We start from the raw sequence: 13,543 nt of genomic DNA, 5'->3' as shown, positions 1-13,543 counted from the left end.
AAATGTATGCAACGAGTTAATCTGCAAATGTAAAGGGTAATATGCAAATGTAAAGGATGCTTGGAAGCCGGTACAGGCTTTAATTGATCAAATCACTTGCAGCTTTGTGATGACAAAGATTTATTCTTTTTGAGTGATAGTGTACAGAGTTAACAACAGAACTGTGAAGTGCTGCTTTAAATTTTGAACTGTATTAATAAAGCACTTACTATCCCTGATGAGGTTTTGAACAGTTATGTAAAATAAAATTTAAAAAAATACGTACCGTCTGGATATTACTTACATTTAACTATTATTATATTATTACACTATTTTATCTCAAACCTTTTTGCACATTTGTAGCAGTCTATCTTATACTATGTGCAATGCAAGTTAAAAATAATTTAAAATCATGATTGAAATATTCATTACGCTTTCTGTCACAGGCTGTGACCTCGTAGCACTAAAAATACACAAGTCACTATTCTCCACTGCACCACCCAAATGTAATTCTGTGGCTTTCTGGTTACACACAGACCTCTGCAGTGCATTAACAGAGGCTTCATATTGTACTACTAAACAGTGCATTTCCCACTGAGTAAAAACTTTTAAAATGTATTTTTTTAGCCAAATCTTTGACCCCACCCCATTGCATGCAGCATCAATATTCCCATACTTTTTTGATGCACTTCTACCGCTAACCAAAACACAAGCATCAATAATCATTGAGGAATGACAAGGGGCCGGATGTAGATTTCACTGGACGGGTTTCTACGGCACAGCAGTGATGGATATCTCATTCAGTGAAATATAAATCCCATAGGGTATTAGGGGATTTATATTTTGGCAGACGGGGTATCTGCCACCGTTTTGACAGGGTAACCCGACCGCCAAAATCTAAATCAGGCCCTAGGTGTCTCACCGTGTCTAAAAATGATCAAGCTTCATGGGTGCGTCAAACCAAAGTAGTATCTAGAAAAAGATAGGCAATCAAAAACGGTTGTCAAATCCTTTATAATGATTATCCCAACCTGAAAAGCGCAGTGCTCTGCCTCAAATACATATTCTACAAATAAGGGCAGCCTACGATTAGACCAGGTTCTTAGCCTCAGTGTCTCCGAATGGCGAAAGGTTAGTTTTCCTTCCCATTTTTATAATGGGTCAGGACCCTGCAAAATTCAGTTTTCAGGTGCTCATTAGCTGGAATGGCTTGAGTCATACACCGCGTTTGAATAAAACGCTGGAGCGGCGTGTAAGAGTGTGGCTATTTTGAAATGGTAAAATCTAGCAAGAGTTCATTAATCTGAGTGTGGGGGATGTCATTCATGGTAATAGATGGTGGTGCTGTGGCATTTGAAAGAATGTGTCAGCTATCTTGAAATGCTCAAATCTAGCGAGAGTTCTTCAATTTGAGTTCGTGGAACGTCATTCATAATATTAAACAGTGAAACTGGGTTGTGCAAAAAAATGTGTCAAACAATTTGGAGCAGTCAATGAGTACTAATTTCATTTGCTCCTATTATCGTATGACACAAGACTATTTCCTAATCTATTCATCTTTGTTCTTTAAAAATGGAGTGACTTCCAGGTGGTCATCATTGAACCCAAATTGCTCCGTTTAAACTTTAAACATCCATCTTTGTTTTTTTCCCAAATGTTTGTTTTATATATGGGCTGATTGTTCAAGTATGACCCGTTCCATCTCAATACGTGATGGTTGTTTTCCAGAAAATGGAAAGCCATTTTTGTAGTGTTTTTTTTTTAATATCGGATAGTGCTATGATCAATCTTTTCGAGTGCCTATTCCAACATACCACATTCTGCACTGACAGTTGAACCTGTCTTTCGCCTTTTTTTGTGTTACAGTTAGTATGTTTCTGTAGTGACCATTTGTGCTGTAGTCGTAAGTCAACTTCCTTATAATGACTTGCAACTGTGCACACATTCCAGTCTCTTTTTTTTTTTTACGCAAATCAAATAAACATAATACAGAAATTAAAAACAACATAGAGAAAAAGAAAAATAAAGAAAGAATAACAGGAAAATAAAAACAATTTAGTGACACCAAATTTCTCCTACATCAAAAAATAAATAAATAAATAAATTCTCCTACATCAATCATTATCAATTCAAACATTTCTTATGTGGACATGAAATTAAACATTCCTGTCAATATGCTCTTAAGATCTCTCCTGGTTAAACAAAACCTCGGTATTCACTCTACCGGGGCAAGTTGGTCCATCAATGTGGTTAATGGCCCCCAAATTATTTTACCCTTAATCTTGCTTTTCCAGCCTCTCTGATCATACAATGCTTTTTCCAGATTAAAGAGGCGTAGAAAGCGACCTTTCCACTGATGGAAAATTGGAGGAGAGGGATCTCGCCAGGCTGATGCTACACAAAGTCTATACACTGCCATAGCTATAAACGTAAACGCCTCCCTGATTTTCCCATTTCGTAGCATCAACTGGGGAGAGATCTGAACATCTTCTTTCAATATGTACTGTAGGAAGCCTGCTATTTCTCGACCAATAGGTTCTATTAATGTGTATGTAGCGAAAATATTAACTCAGCACCATATGTCTTGCATCTGAAGCATTGGGTCCCTTCCCCTCCTCCCCACTTTGCTATTTTTGCAGGGGTAATGTATAAATCAAAGAGTGTTTTCAATCAATCAATCATAGAATTTGTAAAGTGCACCACTTACCCGTGAGGGTCTCAGGGCGCTCTGGGAAAAAAAGAGGGGGGGGCTTCTGGTAGAACAGCCAGGTCTTGAGTAGCCTCCTGAAGGTCAGCAGGTCTTGGGTCTATCGTAGGCTAAGTGGGAGGGTGTTCCAGGTCCTGGCGGCGAGGTGGGAGAAGGATCTGCCGTCGGGGGTTGTTCTTTGGATGCGCGGGATGGTGGCGAAGGAGAGGTCGGTGGAGCGGAGCTGGCAGTTAGGGACGTAGAAGAGGAGTCGTCTGTTGAGGTAGGCTGGGCCGGTCTTGTGGAGTGCCTTGTGTGCGTGGATGAGGAGTTTAAAGGAGATTCTTCTGTTGATGGGGAGCCAGTGCAGGATTCTCAGGTGGGGGGTGATGTGGCTGTGGCGTGGTATGTCGAGGATGAGGCGTGAAGAGGCGTTTTGAATGTGTTGCAGTCATTTGAGGAGCTTGGCCGGGGCTCCAGCGTAGAGGGCATTTCCATAGTCGAGTCTGCTGCTGACGAGGGCCTGGGTGACTGTTCTTCTTGTATCTGTTGGGATCCACCTGTAGATCCTGCGGAGGGTGTTGAAGCAGGAGGAGGAGACGGCGTTGACTTGCTTATTCATGGAGAGCGTTGAGTCGAGGATGACTCCCAGGTTGCGTGCCTGGTTGGTGGGTGTCGGGGCAGCCCCCGGTGTCGGGGCAGCCCCCAGTGCCGTTGGCCACCAGGAGTCGTCCCAGGCTGATGGGTTGGAGCCGAGGATGAGGACCTCCGTCTTGTTCGTGTTCAGCTTTAGTCGGCTGCTCCTCATCCAGTTTGTTACGGCCTTCATTCCTTCGTGGAGGTTGGGTTTGGCGGTGAGGGGGTCCTTGGTGAGGGAGAGGATCAGTTGAGTGTCGTCGGCATAGGAGATTATGTTGAGGTCGTGTTGTCGGGCGATGCGTGCGAGCGGGTCCATGTAAATGTTGAACAGTGTCGGGCTGAAGGAAGAGCCCTGGGGTACGCCGCAGAGGATCTCGGAGGCTTCGGATCGGAATGGGGGGAGGCGAACTCTCTGGGTTCTGCCGGAGAAGAAGGAGGTGGTCCATTCCAGGGCCTTGTCTTGGATCCCTGCGTCCTGGAGGCGTGCGCGTAAAGTACGGTGGCAGACCGTGTCGAAGGCGGTGGAGAGGTCCAGCAGGATGAGGGCTGCAGTCTCGCCGTTGTCCAGCAGGTTCCTGATGTCGTCGGTCGCCGCGATGAGGGCAGTCTCTGTACTGTGGTTGCTGCGGAACCCTGACTGGGATGGGTCCAGGATGCTGTTTTCTTCGAGGTATTGTGTTAGCTGTCTGTTGACGATGACCTTGGCTGGGAACGGGAGAAGGGCCGGAAGTTCTTGAGGTCCCTCGGGTCTGTCTTGATTTTTTTTAAGTAGGGCGTTGATCTCGGCATACTTCCAGCTCTCTGGGAAGGTTGCGGTCTCGGAGGAGTGATTGATGATGTTACACAGGTGGGGTGCGATGGAGCTGCTGGCTTTGTTGAAGATGTGGTGCGGGAAAGGGTCTGACGGGGAGCCAGAGTGGATTGTGCTCATGGTCTTGATGGTGTCATCGATGTTCACGTTGGTCCATGCTGTCAGGGGGTCGTGGTCGATGGTGGACGGCGAGTCTGGTGTGTCGCTGTCTGTGGGGACTGTTTGGGTGTTGAAGCTGTTGTGGATGTCGGCGATCTTGCGGTGGAAGAAGGTGGCGAGGGAATCGCACAGGGCTTGTGACGGTGGGATGTCGTTGGAGCTGGGGTTGGAAAGTTCCTTCACGATGTTGAAGAGCTCCTTGCTGTTTTGTACGTTGTTGTCAAGGCGGTCTTTGAAGGAGGGCCTCCTGGCGGACCTGATGAGGTGATGGTGGTTGCGGATGGCATCTTTGAGTGCTGTGTGGCTGTCCGATGTATTTTCGCTGTGCCATTTATTCTCTAGTTTCCAGCAGGTATGCTTGGATGCTAGGAGTTCCGGGGTGAACCAGCTGGCTCTCTTGCTGGTGTCTCTGAAGGTGGGTTTTTTCAGTGAGGCGAGGGTGTTGGCGCAGTCGTCTATCCATCGTCTGAGGTTGTGAGCAGCGTCGTCGGTGTTGGAGGGGTCGGTGGGTGGGCTGAGAGCGAGGTTTGCTTGTAGTTGGTCTTCAGTGACTTTATTTCAACAGCGGCGTGGGATCTGTTGGGTGCGGTGGTGTGTGGTGGGTTTCTGGAATGTGAAGTGGATGCAGCGGTGGTCGGTCCAGTGGAGTTCGGTGGTGTGGCTGAAGGAGACGTGGGAGCTTGAGGAGAAGACGGGGTCTAGCGTGTGGCTGGCGGAATGGGTCGGCGATGTGACAAGCTGTCTTATTGCGAGGTTGTCGATCAGGGTGGTGGAGTTGCTGTTCTCCAGGTGTAAAATCAGGTGTCCGAGGAGGATGTAGTCGGTGGAGGTCAGTGCGTGCGTGCTGATGAAGTCGGCGATGGAGTCGCTGAACCGGGGTCGGGGTCCGGGAGGTCTGTAGACGAGGGTGCCTCTTAGGGTGGTGTTGGGGTCCATGTGAATCTGGAAGTGCAAGTGTTCAGTGGTGCAAAGAGTGTCGTCGGTGCTGGTCGAGACCCTGATGGTGTTCTTGTGGACGATGGCGATCCCTCCTCCTACTCTGTTGGTGCGGTCTCTACGGGTGATCTTATAGCCGTCTGGGATGGCTATGGTGATGTTGGGTGCGGAGGAGTCGTTCATCCAGGTCTCTGTCAGGAAGGCTACATCCGGTGATGATGTGTCGAGCAGGTCCTAGAGCTCAATGGTGTGTTTGCGTGCGGAGCGGGTGTTCAGTAGGATGCATCTGAGGTGGTTAAGGTCCTTCTTGGCGGGTACTTCGAAGGCTCGGAGGCTGGTGTAGTTACAGTTCCAGCAGGTGAAGGGACCATGGGTGCGCTCTGTGGTGGCCCTGAATCAGGTGTGGGTCGTCCGTTCTGGGTTGAGTGCGTGGAGTGTGGTGGTATCGTAGCGGTGGCGGGTGCAGGAGGTGCGAGGATCAGGGTTTCTGGCGCTGGGCGCGGTCCAGGCGCAGACGGGCACGGGCTTGCCTTAGGCACGCTCGCTGTGCACGTCCCCTGTGCGACAGCACAGCTGGCACCATTGTGGAAAAGTAAATTTTGCCATGTTCTGTGTCCCTACGTGTCATCCATCATATGTTATGTGTGCATGATTAATATGCATATGTATTCCCTATGTTCGATTCAAGACGCAATTATAGTTGTGTCCACCTCTAGTATGCCAGTTTCCAGTTCTCGTGAATACTACGAATATCAGGTCTATGTAAAGCTACGTTGCCACGTTTCTCAGTGTGCACGTTATTCCATTATAAAGTCCCCGTTTCTAGGCCTCAAAAGGGCCTGGACACCAGATTCAGCTCCTGTCTCCTGAAACCTCGCTGAGGAGCGATACAGCCCCCACCTGTATCCTCGACCCTTCACTTACTTCCTGCCTCGCAGTGCCCGGTTCAGCCTGGCTCTGCCTCCGAGTCTGCCAAGAGTATGTTATAGTTTCAGTTATCAGTTCAGTCCTCCTTCTCTGCATTCCTAAGCTACTGAACTGCATCAATAGTTTCCGTCATTGTCTAGCCTTTCCGGCTCCATGTAAGAGAAATACTGCATTTAATGGTCATTTAATATTCTTCATCACGCACTACATGTAGAATAATGCATGGTCCAGTCTTAGAATCAAGTTAGCCTTTCCCCTCCTGACTTCTAGTTTATATCAACATGTTCTCTAAACATCAGATACTAGATACTGCTTAGGTACATGTCGCCCTGACTCTCCAGACTTCAGTCTCTGCTCCTAGCACAGAGTTCATAGCCCCCAGTTTCTCCTAGTGATACGTCATTGCCAGTTTGCGCGCACCACCAGGTTAGAGGTCCCGGCTCCTCAGGTAGCCCCCTCCATGGTTTCCGCCCTATTCATGACATATTCTGTTACGTTTGCATCACATGTCTATGTATACGCCCTGTTACACCTCTTTTCACCCTTATCTTTCGCGACTGCTGCGCGCCACGCCTTTTGCTCCACCCACTGCTCCGCCTATCATATGTACTGTAATGCAACTGTTTTACTATATATGCTTGTGTATTGTTATTAAATGCTAGCGCGCTCATCCCAGATCCAGCCCCGGCAGCTGCTGGGCCCTGCCATCCTATTCCTATGCAGGTTGTCCTGTTCCTGTCCTTTATGCTGTAATAAACCTGCGAAACTCCTACTACCTCGAATCTTGACTCTTATTTATTGAGCTATCTGTTATTCATTTATACATTCAAAAATAGGGTATTATTTATTTATTTACCACATAATGGCGCCCGAACAGGGACTTGCCCTTTCCCCACGCGCCGGTGAAGCCACGCCGGCCCCCTGACCCTCTGCAGCCGTGACGGAACCATACCGTGCACGTGCAGATATTTCTGCTTCAAGTATCCCTCAGGCCCACGGAGGAGACGGAGGAGGCGGTCCAGCATCCAGACGAGGCGGTGGAGGAATGCGGCGAGTCCCGACCAGAGCCCAAGCCAAGAGTCCAAGGTCCGAGGTATCCGGAGGTCCACCCGTAACTTAAGTCCGAAGTTCGTTGTCCGTCGTCGAAGCAGTCCAGTCCAGTCCGAGGCCTTCCGTTCTTGCTGCCCGGTGAGTACCATTACTGGGGTAGTATCTAGACAGGGTCAATCTAATTGACTCTGGTCCGTGGGTTGGTGGTACCCAGACACACAAACGAAGTGTCCACTTCGGTGGATACGGGTCCTGACGTGTCTCTTTATGAGACCGGTAAGTTTCGTACTGTTTCAGCAGTGCATCTAGTTTCTGTTCTAGTCAGTTCAGTTCTCGAGAAAAATTCATGCATTCTGTTTTCCTGTAGCCAGTATTCCAGGTGGTATTCTGTTCGAACTGTTATTCATAATGTTCTTCATGTATCTTGATGTTGTGGTATGAGTGAGAAGTGATTTTCGTGTTTATTGTGTATTGTATTGTGTCCAGATTATAGTTCAGTCATGCCGCTGTTTTCAAAATTACGTCAGTTAAAAACTAGAAAGGGTTTGTTAGAGGAAGCAGTTCCAGTCCCGCCTAGGGACAGTCCAGGTCATTTTATGTATCAGAAGCATGGCATAAGTGCCATACTATATCTAGATTTATGGGTAGAGTATACAAAACAGTTAGAAGAAAAGTATAGATGGCCCGTATCGGGTACATGGGATGCCGAGTGCATCATGCGAGTAGAAGAGGCATTATGGAAAAAGAAAGCCAGACAATCACAGAAAGATGCCATCGAGCTATGGCGTAAAGAAGCTCATAAAAGAACCGAAAAAGAAATCAGAAAGTCAGAATTAAGTAGAGAATCCTTAGAACGAGCACAAGAAAAAGAACTAATCGAGATAGGTGAACAAGTCAAAGCCGAACAGTCAGACAGACAGAGGAATGCCCTCATTAAGGGTATGTATCCTCTTCTTGCCGAGGGCTTGCCAAAAGCGACCCCGGAGGCATCCAGTAATTTTCCGCCACCATTAGTTCCGATCAAGTTACGTCACAAACCAACCGCAGCTGATATTTTCATCTCGTCCTATTTGGACGACACAGTCCCAGAATATGCAAATCCTGTTCCCGCTCCACCAGTCCCTGTAAATCAGGCACTTCCCGTTCCTCCAGACACCGGGGCACCCTTTGCAGCACCTGCTACGGTCCCCCCGGTCCAGCCCGCCATACAAGTCCAGCCCGCATTCCAATTTCCCACCCTGCCAGGACGAAAAGCATCAGTTGATGATTCTAGTCTAGGGGCCGCAGGAGGAGGTCCTCCTCGAACCCCGCCGCCACATAAGCGTTTAACGGCAGCCGAATTACATATGCAAGCGTCACAACGTACGCCCAGACTGTCTGTTGCAGAAATAAGAAAATCCCTTGCCGAATGCTGCTATGACCCAGTCCCAGGCGAAGATGATATGGTTTTATATTCATTACGCGTAAGAAATGTGGCCGAGTATCTAGTCACCCTACCAGATATGAAGGAGGATCTAGACAGAATATATCGTTTCATCCGTACAGGGGAAGATCCAGAAAGTATTAGTGATGTCATGTCCCAAAGGAAAGCTGAGACCCAGCTCATGATATTAAAGTTTCTGATTAATTGTCTAATAAGAGAACAAGATTACCCGTCCAAAAATCAGGCCGAAATGAAAGCCCTGATGAATTGGAGTAATAGTATAGCCGAGGGTAAGCACAAGACTATCGGTGCTATGGAGAGTATGTACAAGAAAATCCGTAAAGAAATAATAAAGTTACACGAACAACGTAAAGCAGCACAAGTAAACGAGAAAGAAAGTAACTCTGATACTGAAGAGTTAGACGACGAGAATTCCGCCAGAATAGCGTATGTAGGACAACCTAGATTTCCAGATCGCCATTTACGTCTAGAACCCAAGTCTACGTTCCATCATCCAGTACCAGACCCAGGTTCTCTAGAACAAGTATTTCAAGCTACCGATCACATTCTGAAATCACGAATCGGTTACAGTGAGTTAAGTACTATGCATGAACAAGAACTAGCCCGATCAGCAGTCCGATGGATTACTGATTCTACCACTTTTCCAGACGAAATAGTGGCACAAATGTTTCTGAAAATGCCCCCAGCCGAGCAACGACTGGTGGGTATGTATATGATTCAGCACCTCATTACTCTGTATGAGGGTCAACATTCTGATCCAGGTCCGTTACATGATATCCTGAACGAGTTACTCCAGTATAGATGGAGAGGTCTAGGTACCGATTTAATTAGTGTCATTCTAGAACAGCGCCACAAATATAGAACGTTTCTGAACCCGCATTTTGTTCATGTCTCACCCCCAGAAAGTAAACCATTTTACATAGACAGACAGAATCCGTTACGAGAAGTCCACCCAGTTAGAGGAACGGGTGGCGAAATGCAGCGAGTGTTTGTATACACTCCGATCACAAAGATGGAACTTCTGGAGATGAAGAAATTAATTCCCTGTCATGATAAAGATCCAGCAGAGTTCCATAGAGAATTAAAAGACATGCTCCGTATGGGAGAATACACGTATCCAGATATAATTAAAATGTTAAAGGTTCTGCTGCCCGCAGGGGTGTATGAAAAGCTCAAGGAAAAAGAATGGGAGGTGGGAGAGAAAAAGATCGATTGGGCAGTTCTAGAAGCTGAAGATAAGATACGAGTACCAGGTACCGGTCTCGGAGATAAATGTAAAGAATTACCTGAATTATTGATTCAAGTTTTACCCAGATTATTAACAACTAAAAAGGAAGACTGGGATGCAATCTCAGCCTGTAAACAGAAACAAGACGAAGATATTAGTGATTTTTATTCTAGATTCGAGAAATGTTTTAGCATCAACAGTGGCCTCAAGACAAGTAGTGAGTCATACCCTCACCTTTTTGTTACTAAATTAGTCGAGAATTCAAGTTCATCAATTAAAAATCGAGTTCTGAAAGTCGAAAGTACCTGGCAAGCTAATACCCCGTCCCAGATGTTGCAGATGCTCCAATACCACCAGAATAGAATCAGAGAAGAGCAAGAACATGAAAGAAAACGTATGAAAGACACGAAAATGAAAGTACTAGTTGCACAATCTGTTCCTCAAGACAGTCAGAAGAGGGGTCCGAATCAAGCCAGTCATCCTGCAGCTCCCGTTAAAGGGAATTGCAATTATTGTAAACAGCCAGGTCATTTTATAAACGAGTGTGCAGTTCTGAAACACAACATAGCTACTGGTAAGACTAAAGAAAGACCACGTCCGCCTAAACAAGAACAAGTTTCACAGACTCCTCAGTTACAGAATGCACCACAGACAGTTACAGCACCGCAGCCTATCGCTGCAACACAGCATGTCACACAGCAGATGTACCAGTATGCACAGTCTGAGTATCCAGAGTACCAACAGTATTCATGAAACAGCCTAGAGAGGGAGGTAGGCTTGCCTCTCATCGAGATACCTGTAGATCAAGAAGGTCCCTATGTTCATAGTCAAGTATTAGGGAAAGACAGAAAGTTTTTGATTGATACAGGGGCAAGTAGGACCACAATTAGTCACGCCGAAGTTCCAGGGGCTCCGCTCTCAGGCTCAAGAAATGTTTCCCTTGGATTTTCAGGAAAGCCTATCGTAAATGAGATCTCAAAGCCAGTTTCTCTAGAAGTAGGTCCATTGTCCCGCACTACTGATCTGTTACTTACTAAGTCATGTCCAGAAAATCTATTAGGCATTAAGACACTGAAAGAGTTAGGTGCAGTTATATGCTGTTCCCCAGAGGGAATACGATTGTTCCTACGTGACTTTAAGGGTCACTATGTATTACGAGATTTTGATTCAAGACTGTCTAATGTTCCACAGCACTTATGGGCGCAAGGTCCAACTGATGTTGGTTATATGCAAATCACACCCTATCGTGTGACTCTCAAGCCAGGTGTAGTGTTACCACGAATCAGACAGTACAGATTGCCACCTGAGGCTGTAGCAGCCTTATCCAAAATTATTGACGAGCTTATTGCTCAAGGAGTGGTTGTAGAAACTGACTCCAATGTATGTAATTCTCCGATCATTCCAGTCATGAAACGTACTGATCCAAATGCACCCCCAGTATATCGATTAGTGATTGACCTACGAGAACTTAATAAATGTATTATTCCTCAGTACCCAGTTGTCCCAGACATCTCTTCCCTATTGACAGCCATTGATTCCGAAGCCACGTTCTTCACTGTCATAGACCTCAAGAACGCATTTTTTAGTGTTCCCATTCATCCAGACAGCCAGTTCCTTTTCGGATTTTGTTTAAATGGAAGGAGCTATAAATTCACACGAGCTCCTCAAGGTTTCACAGAAAGTCCTAGTATTTACAGTCAAGCACTTAAGAGACAACTAGACAACATTCACATGCCAACTGACACTGCCCTGCTCCAGTATGTCGATGATCTCCTGATCACAGCCCGTTCTGAACGTGCTTGCGAGCAAGCATCCCTTACAGTCTTGTATTTCCTAGCCGAGATGGGGCACAAGGTGTCCCCTTCTAAGCTTCAATTCTGTGTCCAGCAAGTGGTATACTTAGGACACTTACTGTCCAAGAGGGGTAGGCAGTTGACACCAGACCGTATCCAGTTAATAGCGAGTCTTCCTCAGCCCAAGACCCAGAAGGAGGTACGTGCTTTTATTGGCCTTACTTCTTATTGCAGACAATGGATTCCTCAGTATGCATTTCTAGCCAAACCACTGATACAGTTAACGACACAGGAGGCAGCCGTATCGACTGTTCTCCCTTGGACATCTGAACATACACTTAGTTTCAATGAGTTAAAGAAAGCTTTATGCCAAGCTCCAGTTCTGGCGACACCGAACTACAGTAAGCCTTTTACACTTTTCGTTACTGAACGCGAAGGTACAGCATTATCTGTTCTCACACAAGATCAAGCAGGACAATACAAGCCATGTGCTTATTTTTCGAGCACATTAGATCCTGTAGCCCAGGCTCTGCCTGCGTGCCTCAAGTCAGTTGCAGCCACAGCACTAGCTATCAGGCAAAGTGATTCCATAGTCTTAGGACATTTCCTGACAGTACAGGTTCCACACTCTGTGGAAGTTCTTTTGAACCGAACACAAACTCAGCACTTGACAATTGCACGTTTAACAGGTTATGAATTGACACTGTTCCAGCCACACATAGAAATCAGACGCTGCAACATCCTGAACCCTGCTACACTGTTACCATCAGTTAATTCAAATCCAGCCACACATGATTGCGTGGAAGTAGTTAACATTACGACAAAGCCAAGACAAGATCTGACAGATACTCTGTTACCAGACCCCGACCTGACACTTTATGTGGATGGTTCATGCATGAGAACTAGTACAGGAGAACTAGTCGCCGCGTATGCAGTGACTACTGACACTGAAGTTATTGAGACACACCGTATTGACACCCTGTCCGCTCAAGCAGCAGAGCTAGTTGCTCTGACACAAGCCTGCATACACGCCAAGAACTTGAAAGTTAATGTCTACACGGATTCACGTTACGCATTTGGAGTCGTACACGACTTCGGAGTGCTCTGGCAGGAGAGAGGTTTCATGACTTCTCATGGAACCAAGATTCAGCATGGTCTCCTTATTCAAGCTCTGTTAGATGCCATACACTTACCGACATCTATCGCTATCATGAAATGCAAAGCACATACGAAAGTTACTGACATTATTTCCCAAGGTAATGATCTAGCAGATCGCACAGCCAAGCTTACAGCACAGACTCCAGACATTCCAGTTAATCAGACACATACTCCAGATCCGACTACATGTATGACAGTTAAGGACCCTACTCAAGATGTCATAGACATACAGTTACATGCTACTCCCGAAGAAATTAAGAAATGGTCCGAACAAGGAGGGGTCCAGACAGATCAAGGATGGTTAACGAAGGGTAGAGCAACATGGTTTCTCCCCGACTCTATGGTTCAAGTCATTATTAATACCGCACATAGTCCAGCACATTTAGGAGAAAAAGCTATGTTAGACAGTATCCAGAATATTTGGTTCAACAAACATTTACGAGCTGCAGCCAAGCAGAAAGTCCTTACCTGTATGATATGTTGTCAGTTTAATCCAGGTAAAAGTGTCCCGGTGGAACAAGGTGGATTCCAGCCCCCTGACCACCCTTTTGAAGTCCTCCAGATGGATTATATTCAGATGGAGCGATGTCGAGGTTTCAAGTATGTCCTTGTAGTTGTATGCGCTTTGTCCAGGTGGACAGAAGCATATCCAGTCCCAGATTACACAGCCGCGACCACTGCCAAGCAGTTGGTTCGTGAGTTCTTCCCCCGTTATGGACTCCCTAGAGTCGTA

The 13,543-nt window shown here is 46.4% G+C and overlaps 1 protein-coding gene across 3 annotated transcripts in view; it reads right to left on the bottom strand.

Moving 5' to 3' along the window:
- WDR45B (WD repeat domain 45B) overlaps positions 1–13,543 on the bottom strand; it is an 830,957-nt gene that overhangs the window by 122,032 nt on the left and 695,382 nt on the right. The gene's annotated exons all lie outside the window — the stretch shown is intronic.

This window comes from Lissotriton helveticus, chromosome 7, assembly GCF_964261635.1.
Source record: "Lissotriton helveticus chromosome 7, aLisHel1.1, whole genome shotgun sequence".
NCBI lineage: Eukaryota > Metazoa > Chordata > Amphibia > Caudata > Salamandridae > Lissotriton > Lissotriton helveticus.
The sequence above is the reverse complement of the archived record's forward strand: the minus strand, read 5'-3'. Positions and strand labels throughout refer to the sequence as shown.